Source organism: Gadus macrocephalus, chromosome 23 (genome assembly GCF_031168955.1).
Source record: "Gadus macrocephalus chromosome 23, ASM3116895v1".
NCBI lineage: Eukaryota > Metazoa > Chordata > Actinopteri > Gadiformes > Gadidae > Gadus > Gadus macrocephalus.
In genome coordinates this window covers 889,540-914,695 of record NC_082404.1, presented here as the reverse complement: position 1 = coordinate 914,695, position 25,156 = coordinate 889,540, and the positions used below count along the sequence as shown (strand labels likewise).

General features: G+C 46.3%; 1 long non-coding RNA gene across 1 annotated transcript; it reads right to left on the bottom strand.

The window, feature by feature from the left end:
* Positions 1-1,006: 1,006 nt before the first annotated feature.
* LOC132452783 (uncharacterized) lies at positions 1,007-2,046 on the bottom strand. The gene is made up of 3 exons (XR_009524509.1): positions 1,924-2,046; positions 1,316-1,393; positions 1,007-1,166 (listed from the first exon to the last, which is right to left on the bottom strand). It is a non-coding gene; the product is annotated as an uncharacterized LOC132452783 (long non-coding RNA).
* Positions 2,047-25,156: the final 23,110 nt, after the last annotated feature.

Genomic DNA, 25,156 nt, shown 5'->3' with positions numbered 1-25,156 from the left:
ATGCTACTCTACTAGATGCAATGAATCGTGCGCCAGCCACACGTTTTACCTCGTCAGCCAAGTAAAGTCCCTTCCATGGTCCATTGGACAAAGCATGTGCCAGGGTACTGAAAAGGTTTGGAAGACGTGTAAGTTGCAATTCATATGCATCATCATCAACACGCATTCAGTACACACTACGCTTCGATTTCACCCAAGGGTGAATTAAAAGTACATGTTTTCCTAAACGTTGGTCATCAGCGAGGTAATAAAGTAGTAACTTCGGGCACATCTGTCATCTGTTTTTCAGAGTGCTAACGATCTTTATTCATTCGTTGCGCAGCGACCGAACAGACAGAATTCTCTGATATGCCATGCATGTAAACATACTAGTTAGTTAGACGTACTAGTACGATGCAGTTTAATCAGATGTGTGTGTCACCACAACGAAGCAGAGTGGCCGCGATGTCATGCCTCTTACCATGCCAGGCTGCCAGCTGACACCTTAACATCCAACTTAACAATGTACTTTGGTAATGTTAACCTCACAGTAAAATAATCGGCAAAGCCTTCGCTGCAAACTTTACCCTCTACCTACAAACCGTCTTAAACGTTGCTGATTTCTGAATAGTATATGCAACGTTTATGGACGAGATAGCATAGCATTCGCTGCTACCGAACCATGCTTGTCACGAGTATTTATATCGGATTCGAATACAACGATACCACAGCTAAATCAGTGATTTAAATGAGAATACTTCACAGCCAATGTTGTCAAATAAACAATATCATACTTACTGACATAATCTCTCATCATAACTCTTTCGTTTTTCTGGAAAGTTACTACGAGGTAAAACCGCCAAAAAAGCAAGCCTTGCGAAACTCACTCACCTCTTCTTGATTGATCGATGAAACGCTACAGGAACGCCTGATGGGCGTTTTTGTGTCATGACGGGAACGCCCGATGGGCGTTTTTGTGTCATGACGGGAACGCCCAAGCCTGCAGCTGGACCCTTCTCGGTGATTCAGGGGCAGGTGATTCAGGGGCAGGTGATCCAGGGATGTGTGTGCTGAGGGCCAGTCAGTCAGGGGTCAACAGTGAAGGAATAACTTTGCCAGGGCCAGCTGCTCCAGGGACCAGACTGCCAGGGACTGATGGGGCGACTGTGGAGGACCTAATAAGGCAACTAGAAAAGGAAAAATTAATGAGAAGGAGAGCAGAGAGGGCTATTGCAAAACAAAAAAGAATCAATTTGGCACTAAGAAAGATAATCAATTTGGCACTAAGAAAGAGAAACAATTCAGTCAACAAGAAGTTAAAACGAAAAAGCCATACAGGTTAAATTCACCGCCCATCATAATCAGCATTGTTGAATCGGCGGCATCTGTAGGGCTTCATGTGCTGAACATCACCCTTTCCAGGATATAATTAAACAAAGTTATTTCTACTAGCTATCGCATCATAAAACCCGTCCTTAAATCAACCTAAATTATCCTAGTAATCCAACATAAATAACTAACTAAATAAAAGTTAGATTCACTAGTACTGAACTTTGTAATTGTTGGTGTAGATACCATCATATTGTGCAGTCGAGCTAACAAACTAGCAGGCAATCGGTCGTCTACCAAGATATAAATATATATAATTACGCTGTGCATATACAAATAAATATCAATATATGCATCATAAAAGGTCCTGATACAATATAGACAGTTGACAATTCAAAAGAGGTAGCTATTTAATCAATTTACCCCCGGAGATACCTTCACAGATGGTGAAATCGAGCTAACAAACTAGCCAGCAATCGGTCGTCTACCAAGATAAATATATATATAATTACGCTGTGCATTTACAAATAAAGATCAGTATATGCATCATAAAGGGCCTCTGATACAATATAGACAGTTGACAATTCAAAAGAGGTAGCTATTTAATCAATTTACCTCAGAAGTTACTCGGCGGCCAGCAATGGAAATGAACGGTCACCTACGCCGTAAAATGGTTGTTTGGAACTATTCGAGGCTCCATACCCCGGAAGTAGGCGCTACAACGGAGTCCAATGGAAGTGTTGCAACTCTCTCTCTCTATAGCTCTGGGTCTGATCAGCGCGGTTCGGAAGTAGTAGGGGGGAGCCGATGTAAGATAATCTTCAGTACTTTCTCGCCTGGTCTGTGATGCTGCCTTCTGTGGCTAAAGTATTTATTACAGTCTTCAGTAAGGTCTTGCTCCCCTTGTGGCTATGTATGGTATTTACGGCTTATATGTTTGGTCCTGCATCATTGGGTCCATGTGTGGGTAGCTTAGATTCTTAAAATACGTAACAGTCCCTCCTTGGTCATCTCAGATGACCATACAATAATATTTTAAATCATAAACACCATTTACCACACCGAAAACATAATCAAAGTAGGAAAAAACATCAACACCATCAACCGTGTGGGAGAAACTCTATCGAATAGAGAAAAACCACTACGCGTTTCCAATAATACTGAAACGGTATTCACATTGTGGGTCTCATTGGAAATACATTTATTATTTAATAATTAAGTCATTATTTAACAATACAACAATGAACACAAATCTTGTTATCATACAATCACATGGCCAAACAGCACACAAACAAAACTATCCATAGAAATCCTGAGCTAATACTTTCGGTCATGTGCTACAAGGTCATGCAATTTTCAACATGTGCAAAAGTAAAGTAAAAATTGGTGGTCATAATACAATTTAAAAATTTCAAAATGATTGATAGGCTAGCATGGATTTGGGGGGTTCAGGTGATCTTCGTGTATTGGTGCGCCGGTTCATGTGGGTGGTTTGGGCATGGATTTGGGGGGTTTAGGTGATCTTCGTGTATTGGTGTGCCGGTTCATGTGGGTGGTTTGGGCATTGTTATTATCGTAGTCATTGTTTTTATTTTTATTTTTTCTGTCGCCGTCGGGCCTGTAATTCATGAATCCAAGACTCGTCCCTCCTTGTCAAGGGCTCAACTCAGAGAGGTTACTCCTACATCATGGGAGCCTCCAAACAGGTTCTCCGTCGTCGTCGTGCCAGTAACAGGTGGCCTGTAAAACAACCGTCTCAAGGAAGATCAACAGTACCATTATCAATGCAGCGATTCAGAAATAACGGGTTGCACTCGCAACCAAACAATACTATATAATAACAAACACAACTCGTCTTGGTGGTTCAACAATTAATTATTCAAGTAAATCCAGGATATTGATTATCTTAGACACAGGTGCTACAAATGGTGGCATTTTATTCTATATATTGTAACTGGATAGGTTCGGGTTCCTCAGGTGGTATCTCATTCAAGTTCAACTGATTATATCCGATTCCTACGTAAGCATGAATGTCACCTGGCACTTCTGTAGCGCCCACTACTGTGGTGATCAGCCGATTCAGTAGCCCTCGTGCGCAGGGAATACAACAGCAGCCAACAACAATTAACACGGCTACTGCCATTATTCCCGCGATGAGTACTGACTGGATCATACCTCTCCACCTACCAAACAGTTTCTCCATCCATCCAGCTATTGGGTCACCAATACCGGAGTTCTCGGCCAACTCCAATTTGAGGGATCGCAGTCCAGCCAATGCCCTGGCCACGGACCCATCTGGTGCAGGTACTTCTCCAAGGGCACGCTGTGGCCCATTGTCTTGGGATGAGGAGTGTTTGTCCTTGGCTTGGAGTGCAGCTAGGTCGGTCAGGGTCTCAGTCCACGATCTGCCAGGAGTATCTGCTTTGCGGCACCGGCTCAGGTGGTGCCACTGGGCCCCGCGTCGGTCTTCCACAGAAACAGAAAAGGGTGTGGCCAAGAGTACCTTGTATGGCCCCTCCCACCGGTCTTCTAGGGTCTTTCAATGGTGTTTTTTCACCCAGATCCACTCGCCAGGTGTCACCGACGTTGGTGAAGGATCCTGGATCGGACGGCTTCTGGTCTCTGATCTGGGAATACAACCTTAAAGAAGCTTGAGTTAGTGCTTGCAGGTACTCCTGCATTACTTCATCAAACCTGTCAGATGGGGGTCCTTTGGATGGTGGGCTGTATTGTCCTTGCATGGGACGTCCTGTGCTTTGACCATCTGTTCATCTGGGTCCAGGGCTGTTTCTTCGTTGACCATCATCTGGTGTACCACCGGGGTGTATCCTCCTTCTTTTAGGTGTTCTACTGGGACGTATCCGCCTGCTTTCTTAGCTGCTTCATCCGCTGCGTGGTTTCCTCTTGCCTCCATTGTTTTTGTTTTCTGATGTCCTCGGCAGTGCATGATGGCTACTTCTCGAGGTAGTTGGGCTGTTTTGGCTAACAGCAGGATTAGGTCTGTGTGTTTTGCTTTGGTATTTGCACTGGTGATCATCTGTCTGTTGATCATTTGTTGTCCGTTTAGGTGGGCTAGTTCGTATGCGTAATTGGAATCGGTGTAGAGATTTAGCGTTCGCCCCTTGGCTATCCGTAGAGCTTCACACATAGCATATAGTTCGGCTCTTTGTGCTGAAGCGGGCTGTTCTAATATGCCACTAGCCAGAGTGCTGCATATTCCTTGTTTGGTCTGTTCCACTACAGCCCATGAGGCCAGGTTTTCTCCATTGGCGGCTCTGTAGCAGCATCCATCGGTGTACAAGGTCATGTCCACTGGCTGTAGGGGTTCCGCTCTCAGTCCTGGTCAAATCTTCACTGCCTTCTTTATTTCTTCTGAGCATGTGTGAGGTTCTCCATCGTTGGGGTCCGGGCATGGTGTCCGTCATGTTGGCTCCTTGGGTGGTGAAGGTGACCATTGTGTAACCCTTGTCCCATGTAGTTAAATAATAAATCTAGAGTGGTTAATACAATAAGACTGGGCCTGGGCTCGTTGTAGGAAACTACAACTTTGATTCATATGTTACTGTTGGATAATTTTAATAAATGACCACCACAACTGTATTTTAAATGTAAAAGTATTCAATCACATATTTATTCAAGAAAATGAAATACTATTCGAATGTATTTTAGGAAAAGAAAACAAATAAACAAATAAAATAAATAAAATCAGATGCACGGGATTCTCCAATTTACAACAATGCAAACTCAATGTACCACACACAATCAAATTAACAAGACACTTTAAATGAGGTTAACCCGTTGCAGGCCTGTTAGTTGAAGCTTGTGTGCGGTGGGGCCTAAAAACTGTACTGGCCGCTTCACTCAGCGTTGAGCTCAAAATAAAAGCACGTGCAATGTGTAAATCAGTACTCACGAAATCCAGGGTGTAATTAGTAGGGGCAGAAAGGGATTGGGGGATGATATTCTCACGAAGATAATGGCAATGGCGGTGGCAATCCAAACACACACGTGGGCAATGGCGGTGGCGAAGTCACAAGGAAGAAAACACAGAAACAGCCATCTGCTGGAAACCCCTCTCTCTCCAACGTCCAGCTCCTTTAAGCATATTATCCAATGAGCCATAATATCAAACACTATTTCATATCGAACTAGCATTAGCTTTGCGTTAACTTAAGTCACAATACAAAACTACGATATGCGGGCACATTAACACAGAATGCTACCGCTAACTAGCACGTCGCTAACCGCGTTACACATCCAGTACTCTTCGTTACTATAACAGTTAGATATAGCACAATGGAGGCATACACATTGTATTCACCTTTTTGCAGGTCACAAAGAAGTTTAAATCAGGACCACGAGTAGTCGACCTCACGATAAAACTGAACTGCTTCCCACACTACGATGCCTCCTCTTAGCTCTCAGTCCGGTCAGGTTTCTTTCTCTACATGTGCTCACTACTCCCCACGCTAACCTGCTGCACTAGTCCCGCCCTTTACACGTTGAGACTTTATTCGGATTGGCTTGTGAAGTTTTAATGCAACCAAAGACAAAACAAATTAAATGATTTACGTGTGACAGGTAAAAGGTTAAGTTAAACATAAACACGGCTTCTTTCTCTTTTATATCCTGAATTCACAAATATTTTAGACTTGATAAACTTAAAGACCTTTATATTAATTTATCTTTTAACTGTAAATAGTTTTATTAAACGTATTATATTTATGCTTTTAACACGCACACATTTTAACCCATTTTATTATTATGAACTCTATTTATTTATGAACATTAAACACAGCATTTTATTATACTGTTAATTATTTTTTATGCTCTGTAACTTGTGGTTTTTGTACAGGGCTACACCCTCCCTCTTCTGAACGTGTAGATGTCCTCATCACACCTTTTGTCTCTCTTTAACTTGGAAGATTTTTGTACAGAGCTACACCCTCCCTCTTCTGAACGTGTAGATGTCCTCATCACACCTTTTGTCTCTCTTCAACTTGGAAGGGTGTTTTTTGTTCTCCTCCTCCATGTAGCTTTTGGATGTTTTGGACTTTTTCCTTGATTCGTTGTCTTGGTTTGGAGGGTTTAACTTGAGTTGGATGACCATGCCATGGTGCATGATGGTAACTGGTTCACAAGATGGATGACCAGGTTTCTCATAAGTGAATCTCATAGATGGCTTTGGTTTTCTCAGGGATTTCCGGATTGTAGAAGACCTTTCACTTTCACTTCTAGCGCTTTTAGCAACTTTATCACGTCTGGCTCTGTTTAACAGAGGTGAGCTTGCTCCCTCTTCTGAATCTTGCAAATCTTCCGCAGATTCAGTATATGTCTCTTGGACATAAGAGTGTGACAGAGGAGGTGCAGCACCTTCAGGCGGTTCCTCATACTCTGTTTCTGTAAGTTGTTGATTTTCTGCAGCTTCACAGTTTTCCTCTTCAGAGTTTTCACTTTCTTCAGAACTCTGACTCTGTTCATCCTCCACAGGTTGATTTATCATGTTTAATTGTTTCCTGACCTCATCCACATCAAAATCTGGAGGATTGTGGACAGTTTCAAACTCTGAGCCTGAGGACTCTGTGTCACTTTCTTCAGACTTGGTTTTTAGATGTTTCCGGGTAAGTTGAGCTCTTGTTACAGGTCTCCGAGCAGAGTTTGTATCATCTGATTGTTTAGACAACCTAACCATGTACCCGATGGGCAACAGGTGGTCTCGATGAAGAGTTTTTACCACACCTGTACCATGCTCTGGTTTGACCTTGTAAACAGGCAGATTAGGCAACTTTTCCACCACAACATATGGTGTTGATTTCCATCGATCTTGGAGTTTATGCTTGCCTTTTAGACCCAAATTCTGAATGAGAATTCTGTCACCTTTCCCCAAAGGTGAATCTCTCACACGGTGGTCATAGCGAGCTTTGTTTTTCAGATGACTCTTTGTAGCAGCGTCAGATGCCAGTTGGTAGGCTTTTTGTAACTCTTTCCTCATCCTGGCGACGTACTGTTGGTAGGAGGTTTCACTTTCACCATTTGGCGAGATCCCAAAACAGATGTCAATGGGTAACCTGGCCTCCCTTCCAAACATGAGATGATAAGGGGAGTATCCTGTGGAATCATTCTTGGTGCAATTGTATGCATGTACCAGGTGGGTGATATGTTGACTCCAACTTTGTTTCTTTACAGTGTCCAGGGTACCAAGCATTGCTAAAAGTGTTCTATTGAACCTTTCTGGTTGTGCGTCCCCTTGTGGGTGATAGGGGGATGTTCTTGACTTCCGAACCCCAAGCATGGACAAGAGTTCTTTGATCAGGCGACTTTCAAAATCTCGTCCTTGATCCGAGTGTATCCGTGCAGGTAGGCCGTAGTGCACAAAATACTTCTCCCACAATACTTTTGCAACGGTGATAGCCTTTTGATCTTTTGTAGCAAATGCTTGTGCGTAACGTGTATAATGGTCTGTCACTACTAACACATTAGCAACACCTCTAGAGTCAGGCTCTATCTGCAAAAAGTCAATGCAGACTAAATCTAAAGGGCCATTACTTGTTATTTGATTCAAAGGCGAGGCATGCTGAGGGAGTGTCTTCCTGGAGATACATCTACCACAGGTTCGAATGTACTGCTCGACCTCAGCTGTCATTCGCGGCCAATAAAATCTGTCTTTGATCAGTTCGGTAGTGCGTTCCATTCCCATGTGTCCGCACTCATCATGTAGAGACCTTAACACCATTGGGCGGTATCTGGCTGGTAAGACAAGTTGTTTGATCTGTTTTCCGCATGTTTTTTCTTTTACTCTGTAGAGTAATCCATCCTTTAATTCCAACTTTCGGCTTTCGCGCAAGAGCAACACAGTCTCAGGTGAATCATTTTTTGAGCGTGTCAGCCCTTTATTCTTTTCCAGTGCCTTCTTTAATGGCCCAATTGTTGGGTCCATGTCTTGTGATGCCTGGATATCTTTCGGACTTAGCTGATCCAGCACGTTCATGCTAAGGTTCACTGGGAACACATAAGCTTCTGGTACAGCTGCAGCAGGAGCTCCCAACTGGTCCACCAATCTGTCGGGCACATCAGCCTCTCCACTGATGCAGGCTTGCTTGCAGAGGGCTTTGATGCCAGCAGGTGGGACACTAGTCCACTCTTTAGCCTCCTCTGGAGAGTATTGTCGAGACAACAAGTCAGCATCGATATTTTGCCTCCCAGGTCGATATTGGATGGTGAACTCGTAGGTGGCAAGGGCAGCGAGCCAACGATGTCCGACTGCACTGAGTTTGGCAGAGGTCAACACATATGTTAATGGGTTGTTGTCAGTTCTTACAGTAAACTTAGCTCCATACAAGTAATCGTGAAACTTGTCCACGACAGCCCATTTTAATGCCAGAAAGTCCAATTGATGGACTGGATAGTTGTGCTCTGAGTCTTTAAGCTTCCGACTGGCGAAAGCTACTGGTCTGAGGCCCTCAGGATATTCCTGGTTCAGGACAGCGCCTAGGCCATTCATACTGGCGTCCACATGTAAGATGTACGTCTTAGTGGGGTCAGCGAATGCTAACACTGGGGCATTGACCAAACAGTCACGGATACGCTCAAAAGCGACCTGGCAGGCCTGAGTCCACCGTTCTCCGAAAAGCTCTGATGGCTTGAAATAGACTTTGCTTGGGTCAACACTCTTTTTGAAATTGGGGTCTTTCCAAGTGGGGGCATAACCCTTGGTGAGCTCAGAAAGAGGACGGACAATGGCAGAGTAATTTGCAATGAACCTCCGATAGTAACTGCAAAATCCGAGGAAGGACTTCAGAGGTTTCAGGTGAGTGGGCTCTTTCCAATGCTTGACTACTTCCACTTTGTCTGGATCAGTAGCTATTCCATTAGCAGAAACGATGTGACCCACATACCTAACCTCAGGCTGGCAGAATTGACATTTGTCAATAGAAACCTTCAATCCGACCTCCTCTAGTCGATCCAGTACCTTGAAAAGACGTTGCTCATGCTCTTCAAGTGTCTTGCCGAAAATGATGATATCATCCAAGTACACGAGAGCTTCCAGAAGATGCATATCACCAACAGCTTTTTCCATTAAGCGCTGAAACGTTGCCGGCGCTCCTGTGATTCCTTGTGGCATGCGCTCAAATTGATAGAAACCAAGAGGGCAAATGAACGCTGTCTTCTCTTTGTCCTCCGGAGCCATCTCTATCTGGTAATAGCCACTGCGCAGATCTAGGACTGAGAACCATTGGCTGCCGGATAGAGAATCCAAGGCGTCGTCAATGCGTGGCATTGTGTACTGGTCTGGTGTGGTGCGGTTGTTGAGTGTTCTGTAGTCTATACAGATTCTTATACTCCCATTCTTTTTGCGAACTACAACGATCGGTGAGGCGTATGGGCTACGGGACTCTGTGATAATTCCAGCTGCCAGCAGTTGTTGTATGTGCCGCCGCACATCGTCTATGTCTGCAGGGGCTAGTCTCCTTGACCTTTCCCTGAAGGGTCTGGGGTCATGCAGGCGTATGTGGTGTTCAACACCCTTTGCACGACCAACCTCCCACTCATGCAGTGAGAAAACATTCCGCCTCTCAGCTAACTTCTGCTGAAGCTGACTCTTCCACTCTTTGGGAATGGGAGAGTCTCCGAAATTAAAGAGACTTGGGTCTATGGTTTCAGCTGTGAGGTCGGAAGGCCTGACTGGGGTAACTGTGTCCACAGCATACATCTCAGCAACAACGGTCCCAACTGGGATTGAAGTTGTCTTTTTGGACTCATTTTGAATGAGGACAGTGAAACTGTTGTCTATGTTGGCGTCTGAGAGCACACCAGGCTGTACCAGCAAACTGTTGGGGAGCAACTGGTCAGTGGGTGCATCAATCAGTACAAGATCCTTGGACGGGGCACTCTGTCTTTCCACTTTGCACGTTGCATAGTACTTTGCACCTGGAGCAATGGAGAGTGAACCGGGTCCTTCCCACTTTATCTGTCCCAAGACTTCATTTTTTGTTGACTGCTCTTGTGCTTTAACCGGGGCATAAACAGACTGAATTCTCATTGAGTACACAGTGTTCTCGTCACCTTTTGTCTTTGCCAGTTCCCATAGGCGGCGGAACAGAGATGTGTTGGTTCCAACCACCACAGGGGTTTGTTGTTGGTTTCTTGGCTCAGGACAAATCAAGGCGAGCACTTCTACTCGTCCCGTCACACCAGTGATCTCTTCTGAAAACTCCATCTCAACAACAACATATCCTTTGTAAGGATACTCAGTGTCAGCAAGGCCCCAGAGTCCAAGGCCAGAGAGGGGTTTTATCGGGACATCAAGTAAGTGTTGGTTATACCAGCTTTCAAAGATGATAGTCACATTAGACCCACTGTCGATGAGAGCATCGCAGGCTACATCATTAATTTTGATGGTGTGAATAAATGATGGACCTACAAGACCTTCAGGTAAGTCAGTGTTGTTCTCTGGGACTTCAACCTTATTGGTTCTAGCTACACAGTGTTCTTCAGCTGCAGGCTGCGGGTTCTCTTTGTGGGAAAGAGGGGAAACACGCGCCAAGCGTATGAGCTTTCTGATGACTTTCTGAAGATTCTCAGGGGCAGTACATCTGGTGGCTATGTGGCCATTTTCCCCACACCGATAACAGAAAAACTCATCATTGTCTTGTCGGGGAGAGGAGACTCTGGAATGAGCGGGCTTGTAACCCGTAGCTGCTTTGTATCGGTGTGGCTGGGGTGTTTGTTCTGATGTGTAATTCACTGCCATTACACTCATTTTACTTTCTAGTGCTTTCACTTGTTTCTTTAGTGATTGCAGTTCACTCTGTGACTCATTTCTCTGTTTTTGTTTCTCTGTAAGACCGTTAAAGGACTCATCAGATGGTGGCTGAGGTTGCGCTCTCAATTCTTGAATCCGAGCTTGCAGTTCACTCCTAGAGACTGATTCAGGTTCTTTCTCCTTTTCAGCTTGGACGGTGCGTACACGCTGAGGACGCAGGTGTGACACTTGGCTTTGTCTGGCTGACTGGCGACCTTCCTCTTCCATCACTTCTCTTAACAGGTTCAAGAATGTAGGGGGATTACTACTCCGCTCCCTAATTTTCAACTGTAACAACATGAGTTCAGAGGTGGACCCTCTAAGAAGCTGCTCTAAACGAGTGCTGTTGGCAGCGCTAACAGGTAAGCCACCTCCTTGTACTACTTTGACAAGAGATCTCTCTACTCTTCGTAGGAACTCAGACAGACGCTCACCAGGCTGTTGGTGGAGGGCTCTGAACGACAGATATAGTTCTTCTGAGGACTCTACTGTACCAAAAATGCTCTCTATAGCCTCTATGTACTCACGTGGGCTAGCATCAGGTTGAGTCATACGCACAGCTTGAATGATCTCAAAGGCGGGCCCTTTGAGACTTTCCAGTATCCGACGTCGTTTCTCTTTGTCCGAGCACTCAACTTCCTCTACTAAGAGTGTTGCTTGCTCCAACCAGTTGTCTAAGGTCTCTTCTCCAGTGGGAGTGGGACTGATCCCGGAGAATGTCCGCAGACGTCTGTATGGGTGACTGTCAGGTTGTTTGTTTGTTCTGCTCATAACATCACCAACTGCACGGATGATGTCTTCAGGGTTGCTTTTACTTTCTTTGGTGGGGGAACATAGACCTTGGATGTCCTCCAAGGTTCTCCCTTCACTCTGCAAAAAGGTAAGTAGCTTCTCTTCAAAGTTATCAAGCTGAGGCTCTGTGTAGCAGACAGTTTTCCAACTACTTCCTCCACTTATAGGCATTATCTCAGGTGGGATTTTAGAGGGGTCGATCTCTTCACGACACTCACATAACACCATCAGCGATTGCTGTTGATGGTGAAACATTTTTCCCTCAACTTTAACTCTTCCCCAAGCTTTGATGGTCCCTGCTGTTTCTTCAATGTCTTCTCTTGAAACACCTTCAGGCACTCCATGTAACAGGAAGGCATGCTTTAAATCTATTGATTCTCCTTTGCACCAGTTAATTAGCTCACGTTGTGATGGACTGTTTGCTAGGACTGCCATTGTTGTACTTTACTTTAATTACTTCTAGTTACTGTTAGCACGTTACTTTAAATAAATGCTCTTAAAGTTGTGGGGTCATGTTACTTTTGCTTGTCTAATTCATTTTAGTTTAATATTATCCCAGCGGGGCCTCCATTTATGTAACCCTTGTCCCATGTAGTTAAATAATAAATCTAGAGTGGTTAATACAATAAGACTGGGCCTGGGCTCGTTGTAGGAAACTACAACTTTGATTCATATGTTACTGTTGGATAATTTTAATAAATGACCACCACAACTGTATTTTAAATGTCAAAGTATTCAATCACATATTTATTCAAGAAAATGAAATACTATTCGAATGTATTTTAGGAAAAGAAAACAAATAAACAAATAAAATAAATAAAATCAGATGCACGGGATTCTCCAATTTACAACAATGCAAACTCAATGTACCACACACAATCAAATTAACAAGACACTTTAAATGAGGTTAACCCGTTGCAGGCCTGTTAGTTGAAGCTTGTGTGCGGTGGGGCCTAAAAACTGTACTGGCCGCTTCACTCAGCGTTGAGCTCAAAATAAAAGCACGTGCAATGTGTAAATCAGTACTCACGAAATCCAGGGTGTAATTAGTAGGGGCAGAAAGGGATTGGGGGATGATATTCTCACGAAGATAATGGCAATGGCGGTGGCAATCCAAACACACACGTGGGCAATGGCGGTGGCGAAGTCACAAGGAAGAAAACACAGAAACAGCCATCTGCTGGAAACCCCTCTCTCTCCAACGTCCAGCTCCTTTAAGCATATTATCCAATGAGCCATAATATCAAACACTATTTCATATCGAACTAGCATTAGCTTTGCGTTAACTTAAGTCACAATACAAAACTACGATATGCGGGCACATTAACACAGAATGCTACCGCTAACTAGCACGTCGCTAACCGCGTTACACATCCAGTACTCTTCGTTACTATAACAGTTAGATATAGCACAATGGAGGCATACACATTGTATTCACCTTTTTGCAGGTCACAAAGAAGTTTAAATCAGGACCACGAGTAGTCGACCTCACGATAAAACTGAACTGCTTCCCACACTACGATGCCTCCTCTTAGCTCTCAGTCCGGTCAGGTTTCTTTCTCTACATGTGCTCACTACTCCCCACGCTAACCTGCTGCACTAGTCCCGCCCTTTACACGTTGAGACTTTATTCGGATTGGCTTGTGAAGTTTTAATGCAACCAAAGACAAAACAAATTAAATGATTTACGTGTGACAGGTAAAAGGTTAAGTTAAACATAAACACGGCTTCTTTCTCTTTTATATCCTGAATTCACAAATATTTTAGACTTGATAAACTTAAAGACCTTTATATTAATTTATCTTTTAACTGTAAATAGTTTTATTAAACGTATTATATTTATGCTTTTAACACGCACACATTTTAACCCATTTTATTATTATGAACTCTATTTATTTATGAACATTAAACACAGCATTTTATTATACTGTTAATTATTTTTTATGCTCTGTAACTTGTGGTTTTTGTACAGGGCTACAATTGGATTCCCCAATATTCTCTGGAGTTTTGCGTTCCTGGATGCTGTGGTGATTGTGTAGTCTGAACTATCCAGGTATGCTTTTACCCCGTGGATAGTGTGGACCACAACTGGGTCATTACTATGTTGGCCGTCTTGTCCAGGCATTTGGCGATGGCGCATATAGCTTTTCCACACTCGGGGAGTCCTTTTTCTGGTGGTTCCAGGGCAGAGCTGTGGTAGGCTAGGACATTCCGTTGTCCTCGTTGTTTCTGCCATAGGATTCCGTTGACCACACAGTCTTTTACTGACACATCCAGGTGAAAGGGTTCTTTGTAGTCCGGGGCGGCCAGGGCCGCGACACTATACATGCTTTGTTTTAGCCTGTTGAATGCTTCTTCTGCTTCAGGGGTCCATTCCAAGGGGGCTTTTAGATTTCTGTGTCCTGCTTTGGTGATGAGTTGTCGCAGTGTAGTTGTTTCGCCGGTGTAATCAGGGATGTAGGTCCGGCTATATCCTGTCAGTCCTAGGAATGCTAGCATTTGTCGGACTGTGATTGGCTTTGGATAGGATTTGATCGCGCTTCTGTGACTTTTGCCGATCTCTCTTCTATTCCCTCCTATTACTTTCCCCAAGAAAGTAATCTCTTGTTTCACCAGTTGTAGTTTTGTTTTCTTGAGTTTGTATCCTTTTTGTGCTATTGTTTGCAGCAAGTTTTCAGTTGCCTGTAGGCAAGCTTCCTTTGTTTCAGCTGCCACGAGGAGGTCGTCCACGTATTGTATCAGGACCGTGCCTGAAGGGAGATCCAGGCCTGCAAGGTCCTCCTTGAGGCAGGTGTTGAAGATGGTGGGGGTGCTTCGGAAACCTTGTGGCATCCTTCTGTATGTGTATTGTTGATTTCTATATGTGAAAGCGAAGAATTGTCTTGACTCAGTGGCCAAAGGGATGCAGAAGAATGCATTGGCGAGATCCACCACCGTGAACCATCGATGCTCAGAGCTTACTTGATTTAGGGCCACGTATGGGTTAGGGACTTTCTCCGGGGGGGCTATGGTCCGAATGTTGATGGCCCTCAGGTCATGCACCATCCTCCAGGTCAGCCCATCGGCTTTTCTCACTGGCAGGATCGGTGTGTTCCATTCTGAGGTGGTCTTCTCCAGCACACCTGCTTCCAGCAGGCCCGTTATGGTGTCGTTGATTCCCTCCTCCGCCTCTGGCTTTATCCTGTATTGATGTCGCCATTCCGGGCGATGAGGATTCTTCACGTGCACCACAATGTTGTGCTGCGGGGTGTGTCCCACATCATACGGTCCATTTGCCCACACCGTCTCCTTAATCCGTGTAAGCATGGTGGTCACTTCTGGGTCTTCTGGCTCGTCGCTCTTGGTGGTGTTGTCGATCACCATCCGATGTCCGTCCACTCTTCGGCCGATCGCCTTGTTCGTGGTTCGTGAGGATATTCTCCAGAATTCTGCATCTGGGCTTCTGTGTAGATATTGGTTGTCTGTGGGTTGCCATTCACGGACCTCTTGTGCTCTTTTTACCATTGGTCCGAGTTGTTTGGGTTGGTGGTCTGCGCTGACCAAGAGGGAGACATGAGGGACACTCTCTGGTTTCAGCTGGAACCAGGATAGTTGTTATTCTGTGAGGTCGACTCCTGCCGCCACTCCTTCGGGTCCCAGGTATATATCTCCACATTGTAGGTCCTCCAGCTGTCCATCTTTCTGGTTGTACCATGGTTCATCGTAGGTAGGTCCTGCTCGTGTGTGATGTTGAGCGTGCAGTGTAATGGGTCCAACAGTTCATTGTATTCTCCGATTTCTTGGATCCCCATTTCCCATTCTCGATATGTGCTTTCCAGTCCTGGAGTTGTCTGTGCTGTTCCCGTCAGTTCCTGCCAGTAGATGGTGGTATCTTCGTGAGCTTCTGGCTTTGGGTCGTCTATTAACATGAACATGTGTGCTTCATCTGGGGCGGGTTTGGCGGGGTGGTACAGGGTGATGCCTCCCAAGTTGCAGGCAAGAGTGATTTGTAGGGAACCCATTAGGTCCCTACCTAATAGATTGATGGGGCATTTTGGGGCATATAGGAATGAATGACTTCCTTTCTGTTCTAGTATGTCGAAGTCGAGTGGGATTGTGAGCGGTCGTTCCATGGGTTTCCCAGAGAATCCCATGGTTTTTAGAGAGCGGCGAGAGAGTGGGGGTGTTTTTCCCGCGAGACTTCCGATAGTTGATACGGATGCCCCCGAGTCCACTAGAAACGTGCATCTGTGTCCACCTACGTATGCTTCCACAGTAGGTTGTCCGAGACCCAGTTCCTTTCTCGCCTGCTCGTCCTCTGGGCAGCCCTATTGTAAGAATAACATGGAATTGCCCGCTCTGGGCCGAGCCGTGGGTTCAGTATTCTGATATTGCTGTTGTGACGGGAACCTAGATTGGGCCATGTCGGAGTGGTACTTGGGGCAGCTTTTGATCCAGTGTCCCATTTGGTTGCAATGCATGCATGGAAATTGACGCATTGGCCTGTCTCTTCCTCTTCCGGCTCCTCCTCCTCTGTATGGCTGGTTCTGTCTTTGTTGACCTGATTGTTGCATGGCGACGGCCACGTATGCAGCGTATGCGGTGGGTTCGTTGCCCTGTTGTAGCCACTCTGGAAGTGGGGTCACCTGAGGGACTGCTTCGGGCATTAGGGACATCATGGCCACGTAATCCTGGTCTTCTTCGGCTTTCTTGAGCTGGCGGGTCACCTCCACGTCCTTTTCTATGTTCACCCTGCACATCTGTTTAAATATTTCCCCAATACCTCCGTCGTGGTCTTTCTTTGCTTGCTTCTTTTTGCTTAGGTTGAGGTGGTGAATGAGGTGTTCCATCCACTCTGCCTTTGGTTTGACGCACAGTCCAACCACCGTCTCCAGTCCAGTCTGGGCCTCGGGCGGTAGCCCACCCAAGACCGCCTTTCGGAAGGTGTTGTTTGCCAGGTTGCTTTCGTACGGGCTGCAGTCATTTTTGTCTGCCCAGAGTATTTCGGCTCTCCTTACGTAATCATGGATGGTTTCTTCTGGTTTGATGGCCAGGCCTTGGATCCCCACTGCACTGAGGTCTGGTGGGTATTGTCGTTTGAGGTTATCCCAGAAGGCATTTCGGTAGATGTCGAAGGGTGCTTTGTCTGGCACATGAGTAGTATGGGTCATTCTTTCCAGTTCTATTGTTTTGTCGGAACCGTGGGCTTTTCCGATGATGGCCCTTACATCTCCTATGGCCAGGACGTCACCTGATGTCTCCTCCTCGAACGTCCTGATCCAGGCCGCAGCTCCCGCCGTGATCGAAGGCAAGCGGCGCGCCAGGACGTGCCTTTCTCGGTGTCCTCAACAGGAAAATATTTTCCTGTCCCATGCGTCCGTCATCAGGGGTGCCATCAGGTCGGTGCCGTCTTCGTCTGAGCATTCGTCGTCGGACCGGTTCGGACTGGTATTCTTCGTCTTGGTCTTCCTAGTGCGGCGATCCGTCTTGGTTGTGCGGCTTCTGCCTCGGGTTGCGGGTTGGGAGGCTGATGTTTGTTGATCTTGCTTCGATCCCGAGGTGGCTCCCGCGGGAGTGTCGTTCGTCTTCTGTATGGCCCCCGTACTTGTATCATTGTTTACGGGGTTCTCTTGAATGTATTGTGGGTTTTCACAGTTGTCTTGTCCTTGTCCTTGAATGTTAGGGGAGTTCGAGTTCCCCATGTATCCTTGGTTGGAACAGTTTGGATTTCCTTGTAGATGCTGGATGGGTTGTAGCATTTCCCGCTGTTGTGGTAGTTGTGGATTGTATTGTAGCTGAAGTTGGGGTGCGTAGAGTTGGGTTGAGTCGGGTTGGGGGTTGTGTTGTAGCTGCTGCTGCTGGGTTGAGTTGGGCTGGGGGTTGGGTTGTAGCTGCTGCTGCTGGGTTGTAGCTGCTGCTGCGGCCAGTAGGGTTGGGGGTTGGGTTGTAGCTGCTGCTGTTGATGCTGCTGCTGCTGGGTTGAGTAGGGTTGGGGGTTGGGTTGTAGCTGCTGCTGCTGGGTGCTGGGTTGTAGCTGCTGCTGCGGCCAGTAGGGTTGGGGGTTGGGTTGTAGCTGCTGCTGATGCTGCTGCTGCTGTTGGGTGCCAGGCTGTATGGGGGCTGAGAAGGGTTGGGGGTTGGGTTGCAGCTGCTGTTGATGCTGCTGCTGGGTGCCGGGTTGTAGCTGTCGATGTTGCTGGTTCTGGGCTGGGTAGGATTGGGTGTTGGGTTGTAGCTGCTGCTGCTGCTGCTGGGTGCCGGGCTGTAAGGGGGCTGAGAAGGGTTGGGGGTTGGGTTGCAGCTGCTGCTGATGCTGCTGGGTGCCGGGCTGTAAGGGGGCTGAGAAGGGTTGGGGGTTGGGTTGCAGCTGCTGCTGATGATGCTGGTGCTGGGCTGGGTAGGATTGGGGCATGGCGACGTTCGTTGCGCCCGGAGGGTGGTCCGCTTCTCGACCAATTATGGCACCCGGGCCGCTCCTCCCTTTTATCACGTGGTCGGTCCCGTCCTTTGGCCCCTTCTTCGAGTCATACTCAACACCACCGTAATCCTGACATTCTCCTGCGAACGACGGTGGGGGTTGATCGTTGTACGAGATTTCCACAGGCCCCTTCTCTATGTGGAGCATTGGGAATTCGAGGGCAGGTCCTTTGAAATCTCGAGGCGCCGGGTGGTCATAGCAGCCGTATGGTGGTGGGGCCTTTGTATTGTTTGGGAAAGGCAGGTTTTCTTCGAGGCTGGGGTAGGTGTTGTTGCGGAGGCTGGTGTTGTCCTCTCCACATGACGTCTCTTTGTCCCCAACGTCTGCTCCGTCTAGGGTGAGTGGGGCCGCACGCTCCTCGACGTGAGGTGGTGCAGGCAGCCCTTTCAACATAGTCTTCTCTTGGCAGGGAAGGTCGGTTGGTCGCCCTTCCCTCTTCTGTGCTTCCATGTTTATTGCCGCATTGTAGGCGTTGAGTAGGGCGTAGGTGTACCTCTCCCTCTTCTTCCTGTAGTCGACTGAATCCGCGTCTCGTACCTTCTTCGTGTTTGCGCGTCTCGTCGCAGCCCATTCGCTCTCCTTCAGGGTGAATTCCCAGGCCGCTGTTGTAAGGCCGGTGGTGACCTTCACGCCAACAGCCCAAACTCCAACTCGTTCCCACTCCTTTCTGTACTTTTCTTCTCGCGCAGCCCAATTTTTCTGTTGTTCAGTGGACAACGCTTTGTCCTTCAGGGCGTTCGCTGCCAAATACCTGGCTACTGCCGCCCTCATCTGGGCCGGGGTATCTGGGTAAGGTCTTGCTGCTGTTAGGCGAGGTTGCACATCGAGCGAGGCCATGATGTTTGGAAAGGCGCGTCTGCTGGGGCTAGGCGTGGGTGAGCAGTTGGGGGCCGCTGTCTGGTGTTGCGGCAGGAGTGCTGCAGGCGTTGTTTGGGCCAGCAGGGGGAGGCGTTGAGGGTACTGGATAGGCGCCGCTGCAGACCAGCAGGGGTAGGCGTAGAGGTAGATGGGGGTTGGCCAGCAGGTAGAGGCGTCGAGGTAGATGAGGGTTGGCCAGCAGGGGGAGGCGTAGAGGTAGATGCCGGCGTTGGCCAGCCAGGGGAGCGTTGAGGCAGGTACCGGGGTTGGTCTTTAGGGGGAGGCGTAGAGGTGGGGGAGGTGGTCGCGGCTCAGGGGCTGCGAAGTACTAAGAGTATGACGTTTTTTTGGAATTCACAACTTATTTATCGATAAAGAAACTTTTCTTGATTTCTATCTGAACGACAAAAGGCTGTGATAACCTATAGCCAACACTTAAATGACCAAGCACACACTATTCGCACGTCGCGCTGTGAGTGTATCCGTCAATAAACAAGTACTCAATGGGATGGGGACGGGGTTCGCACTCCAGGGCCTGCGGAGAGAGATGAAAAGAGTGGGAAGGGGGGTTTACGATCGGATTTGGGATACAGGGACAAAGGGTGGGGACTGGGGAGGGGGGTGAGTTTACGATAGGATTCGGGAGATTGGGACAAAAGGATGGGGACGGGGGACGGGGGGACGGGGGGACGGGGGGGACGGGACGGGGGGTCTGACGACCGGATCCGTATAGACAGGGACAAAAGGGTTGGGGTTATCTGTAGAGACAGAGACAGGTTATCAAAGGAGTTTACGACTGGATCTGGAGAGACAGAGACAAGAGGGTTGGGGTTATCAAAGGAGTTTACGACTGGATCTGGAGAGACAGAGACAAAAGGGTTGGGGTTATCAAAGGAGTTTACGACTGGATCTGGAGAGACAGAGACAAAAGGTGGGTAGGGTAGTGAGTTTATGATAGGAGAGACAGAGATTGGGACAAAAGGATGGGGTTATCAAAGGAGTTTTCTAGGGAATGGGAGAAAAAGTACAACAACTATTCGAGTTGTTCCAGTCCTACCGGACTGCGCAACCAGGCCACAAGATGGCACCGGCGCCGAGAGAGATCTGCTTTTGCCCAGGTCAGAGGTCATGCAGTCTTAACAAAAGACTGACCATACATCCCCTACCGACTTGCAGGAGAGAGAGAGAGAGAGAGAGAGAGAGAGAGAGAGAGAGAGAGAGAGAGAGAGAGAGAGGGATAGAGAGAGAGAGAAAGAGAATGTAACACTTTAGCTGGGCCCCCTGTTGCTCTTGAGCAATGGCGGTTGTTTCAAAAGAGGGCTCTGACTATAACGACTGTGAAGGTATGAACAAAGGAAACGCACGTTTCCAAGACGCGTTGTCCCTTTAAATCGTACACCACGTGGTACATCCAAAATGCTGTAGAAACAAACTAGTTTTGACCTAGGTAGCAATGGCCAAACGCACTGTATTCGATCTCTATAAGAAGTATGAGATTCCTGCAAGTTTGTCCCCACAGCGGGTTAGCGAAGCACTCAAAACAGATGGGTTAAAAACTGCGCATGTGTGCCTCTACGGCTGCGTTATATACTATACAAACTTTTCAATGAACCGGGCCTGGAAGAATCAAACCCATTCAAACTCCACAGCAAACAAAGCTACGCCACCGGTTTTATGCAAGTAAGCTAGATTAACGTTAATATTTGACCTTTTTTACCCCACCGTAAGGGTTCAAACGTTTTCTGGTCGGTTATAAATATCTTTTGTACAGGCTTAACATCCGTACATTCTTCACACAACACAAAAACCACAGGTATTATTTCTCCCACGCGGTACAAACATTAGAATCTAGACGGGATCGGATAATGTCTATCTACGAAACCATATAAAATACACTCCTAGCCCTTTGCTCCGTGAGTTCGTTATTTAATTTCAATCTGTTAGCGTATCCGAGGCCGTTTATCTAACCGGCTGTATGAATTTAAACCAGTCCGAGACCACACGTCCTCTCAACCAGTCGAAGGCAGTACAAGCTATTCACCTAAATGTGACTATATCTAACTATACAGAGTTCAGTCATGGACAACAGGTTCTGTTTACCTTTCTTGTGGCGCCTGTAAGTAGCATGTACTGCTTTCCGAACGGCCTCGCGGTCGCTAGTCTCGGTCCGGGACTTTCCAAGAACGTCGGGGTCAACCAATTGCAGAGTTCTTCAGGAAAGTGATCGAATCCAAAGGAATAGCTTTAAAGAGACTTTATTTTGTATAAAGTATTTTCGGTATGGTAAACTGATACTCTGAAGCAAAGAGAGATTGAAGATGTATTCTAAACACGTGCTGAGCGACTCCTAGCTGATCAATAAACCTAACCCCTGTCCAAGAGAGCTACCGGGAGTTTCTGAAGTCAATGTGGGTCTGTAGGTTGTTAGGGTCCGATCAGCGCGGTTCGGAAGTAGTAGGGGGGAGCCGATGTAAGATAATCTTCAGTACTTTCTCGCCTGGTCTGTGATGCTGCCTTCTGTGGCTAAAGTATTTATTACAGTCTTCAGTAAGGTCTTGCTCCCCTTGTGGCTATGTATGATATTTACGGCTTATATGTTTGGTCCTGCATCATTGGGTCCATGTGTGGGTAGCTTAGATTCTTAAAATACGTAACAGCACCATATGCATTGCACCCCCCCATTCGCAGATCCGGCTTCTCTTAAATTTTGATTGCAAAAAATGCTCGTTCCAGGGTGGGGGCCGGAGATTAATGTAATATCAAGTGAGCCCAAAGACCCATTTTGCCATCAGAGGGGAGAGGCGCGGTGAATGGAAGCATCTCTCTCTCTCTCTCTCTCTCTCTCTCTCTGTGCGTGCGCACAAAATTCTGGAGGATATCAACTATATTAATGCAGCCTCTATTCTCTAGTCTCAATATGTTCTGAGCAGTTCTTGTTTACCCTGAGGCAGACCAGATTAATACTGTATAATACCCAGAATCCCTTGCTGTGGCTCCTCTCTGCTCCCACGTGTAATGCTTTCTGCTGATCTCCTCTCCCCCTGCCCTCTCTCTTCCCTCCTCACTTTTTGTGCTCCATCTCCCCTTGCACTCTCTCTCTTGACCTCTCCCTTTCTTTACTATACTTTCTCACTTTCTTGCTCTATCTTCTTTGTGCTCTCTATTTCCCTCTCCCTTACCCTATCGCTCTCTTTCCCTCCCTTGTGTTTGTCTATCCCTTTCTCTTGCTTCGTTTCTCTGTTTCTCTTCGTCTGTCTCTTTCGCGCTCTGTCTCTTCTCTCTGTCTCTCTGTCACTGAGTCTCTCCGTCTCTCTTTCAGTCTCTGTTTCTCTTCATCTCGGTCTGTCTCCGTTTCTCTCTTTTTGTCTCTTGCTTTCTGTTTCTCTTTGTCTGTCCGTCTCTCTGTCCGTCTCTCTCTCTCTCTCTCTCTCTCTCTCTCTCTCTCTCTCTCTCTCTCTCTCTCTCTCTCTCTCTCTCTCTCATACTATAAAAAGTGACAGTATCTTCTATAAACAGATAAATTACCGATAAATTAAAGTGTGCAATAGTGCAAATATTGTGGAAAGAGTGAGTCCAGGGGGTTTGAGGTCCTTCTCTCATAACAAAAGGTGACCCTACAGGAAAGCCTTCAAACAGTGTTGACAATGAAACCAAATATTTCAACAAGACCTTCCAAGCTTTGTGATGACGCCCCGAAAACAAAAATACATGGAGGAAATTTAACCACAATTTAACATCCATGAAGCCTCTTGACATTCCAGGTGATGACAGATTTATAAAGACACGGAACAAACAAAGATAAATAGTGATTATGTCGCGGAAGGCGACTAGGGGGAAAACTACATGAATGGCAAGGACAGTTGATTCCCCCCAGATACCGAACAATAGACTCTGGCTAGAGCCGATATTCCCTGCCCCTAGGGGCACTGTGGGTTGGGGTATACGTTGTGTTCCCTCTCTTGTACACAGACTAAGACGGACCAGGATATAAAAGGGGCCAAGGCATTGAGTTCGGGGCGCCTCACCCTGAGAACAGGAGTACCGATCACTGGACGCCGGCAGACGCAACGATTATCGCGGACCCACCACTACCGGAGACTACTGCACGACCAGACCTCGCCACACCAAGAAGGACCACTCGGACGTTCTACAGTTCCCGACAACGCCTCTTAGTCCCGTTGGAAAGGGACGTAACATAGCCGTAAGCTTGCCTGAATCGGATTCCGAGAACGTCCACACCACCCTGAAGCATTGTTTTTGTCCTGTCTGTTCCACCTAGAAGTCACCCTCCGTTCCGGGCGATCTTCTAGCCTGCTCGGCCTCCGTGAGCAGCGAAGGACGGACGGAACCCTACACCACGTCGCACAGCAGTGTTTGTGTTTGTTTGTTTTCCAACTCGCCGTTCGAGGGACTAGTTTGGCGCGAGTTGGAACGGACGATTTTAGACTTTACTATTTGTTGTTTGTTGGTTTTAGATATATATATATATATATATATATAGCATATTTTATCTTTTGAGTCCATCCTACATGTGTGGAATTCCTATCGTATAGGGGGGGTAGTAGTATGGCGAGCACTGCGTAATACTAGCCCTATTGGTTCAGCGAGCCCCTGGTTTTTCCCTAATCAAGTGTGGTGGTGATGATTATGCATGAATAGTGTAACTGTCATCATTAAAAGGTTTCTGTAATTTATTTATTATTTTCATATTATAAGACATAAGGAAATTCATTTTTGTTTATATTAGTAATTCAATAATTGTGTTCGTTATTCGGGTTTAAAATTGTATTCAAATAGTTTGTTGAATGACGTCACTTGTAAGGCTGATGTTTTAGACTAATGACTAACTGATGTTTCAGTTAGTCAGTTAGAGATGCGGCATGAGAGAAGGTGAACAGCTTGTGATACGCATCGCCGAAAATAATCTAGTTTCAAAGTCCCTGTAAATAGCATGCAGCCAACGAGGTATGTTTTTTGTTGTTTCCCTGTATTTTGTTTTGCTTGTTTGGCTCTTTGTGTGCCGTGTAATTTATGATTTTATGTAAAGCTTATGCCGTGATTTCTGTTGTACTGTGTATGTATTCATCTATAGTTTTCACGGTGGAGTTGGAGTAAAAGGCTACAATAAAACCCGTCAAAGGAAACCATTGGTGTCTACCGAATGCTGTTAGAGGGAATTACAGTGAAAACTCGGACTGTTCATCGACGCGAGTGGCAGTTCAACGAAGGAGCGCAAGAAAAGGATACGGAGCCGCGATCAACGGACATCTCTAACTGACAGATGAGGACCGTTAAGGCACACGGAGCCGCGATCAACGGACATCTCTAACTGACAGATGAGTGACCGTTAAGGCACACGGAGCCGCGTTCAACGGACATCTCTAACTGACAGATGAGTGACAAGCACGCGCTATTCACATGCGCAGAGGAAAGAAGAGATACGCAGATATAAAAGAGCTAAATCTTCAATGCAAAGGCAAAAAATAATTTTGACACTAAGTTAAGAGTGATCTAAGAAAATTAATGCTTTTGTATAGGATTTGGTTATTATTTACGTGAATAAGAGCTGTGTTAAGTGAATGTTTTTTCTTATGCTGTATGGAAGCATTTAAGTGCCAAAGTTAAAGGGCAACTACAGTTCTCATTGAATTTTTGTGTTTCAACTAAGAGTGTGTTGTAGCTACATCAAAGTTTTATTCTGCATTTGATGCTTTGGGTAATTTATAGAGGTTTACATATTGTTTGCATTTAAGGGTGACCTCCAAAGTTATTTGATTTATGGCAAGATATACACAACTAAAGTGATGTTTACATTCACGCTTTATTTTCAAAAGTGAGTCAACTTAAATAAGTGATTTAAACAATGACAGAGCCAAGTGAGTCAACTTAAATAAGTGATTTAACCAATGACAGAGCCAAGTGAGTCAACAGTTCATAGC